The following is a 1,208-nucleotide window of genomic DNA, read 5'->3' as shown; positions in this document are numbered from 1 at the left end:
AGTGTCCTCTGCTTGTCGCTGTATGGGGTGGAGTAATACACAAGGGTAAAGGGTGAAGAGAGTGTACGAGTGCTGTTATTTGCAGAATATTACAAAGCTATCAGCCAATCAGATTATATATATATATATATATATATATATATATATATATATATATATATATATATATATATATATATATATATATATATATATATAATAGTTTATGTTGTTACACATTTCTGCTATTTCTTATTGTATTTCTGTAAAAAAAAATCAGGTAATTTTTATGATATTGTATATCTTACAATAAATATTTCTATTTAAGATACAGTATTATATAAATATTGCACTACATGCATATTATATATCTTTTACATGAATTTTTCTTGAATTTAACTTTGTGTTTCAAATATATATTGTAATAATCAAAAACATTCCCGCATAATCAGCTGAGAAAATGGATCCAAAAAGTAAATATATTAAATATAGTCTATAATTATAAATATTTACATTAAATATAAATAAATATAATCTATAAATAAATTAAATGTTATCTAGTTAACTTTATTTATTTCACAGTCTGTCTCCTTCATATTTGTCTGACTATTTTTTTACAATTAAATATAAACTATCATTATAATACTTTGCTCTATTAAGGGTAAAGTTGGTTTTATATTCACACATTAGGATGTTCTCCTTAATGATATAATTTCAGAAAAATAATCTTTGAATCAGAATCAGACAGAGCTTTATTGCCAGGTATGTTCACACATACGAGGAATTTGTTTTGGTGACAGAGCTTCTACAGTGCAACAGGATTACAGAGACAGGACAAAAAACAGATAATAAATATATAAAAAAAAAAAAAATAGAAGTAAGTAGTGAATGAAATATACAAATTGAAAGTCTATGTACAGCTATATTACTATATACAACGCTATATGTGCAGCTGTTATGTGCAAATTGGCATGTAAAGTGTGTTGTTAAATAAGTGTATATGTGTATAAAAGTGTATAGCAAGTAGTGATGTTGGTTTCACAATTATTATCATCAAGTGTTCATGAGATGGATTGCCTGAGGGAAGAAACTGTTTCTGTGTCGGGCTGTTCTGGTGCGCAGTGCTCTGTAGCGTCGACCAGAAGGTAAAAGTTTAGAGAGGCAGTGTGCTGGGTGTGAGGGGTCCAGAGTGATTTTGGCAGTCCTCCTGCTCGCTCTGGATAAGTACA

Source organism: Danio aesculapii, chromosome 3 (genome assembly GCF_903798145.1).
Source record: "Danio aesculapii chromosome 3, fDanAes4.1, whole genome shotgun sequence".
Classification (NCBI taxonomy): domain Eukaryota; kingdom Metazoa; phylum Chordata; class Actinopteri; order Cypriniformes; family Danionidae; genus Danio; species Danio aesculapii.
Note: the sequence above shows the minus strand (reverse complement) of the source record.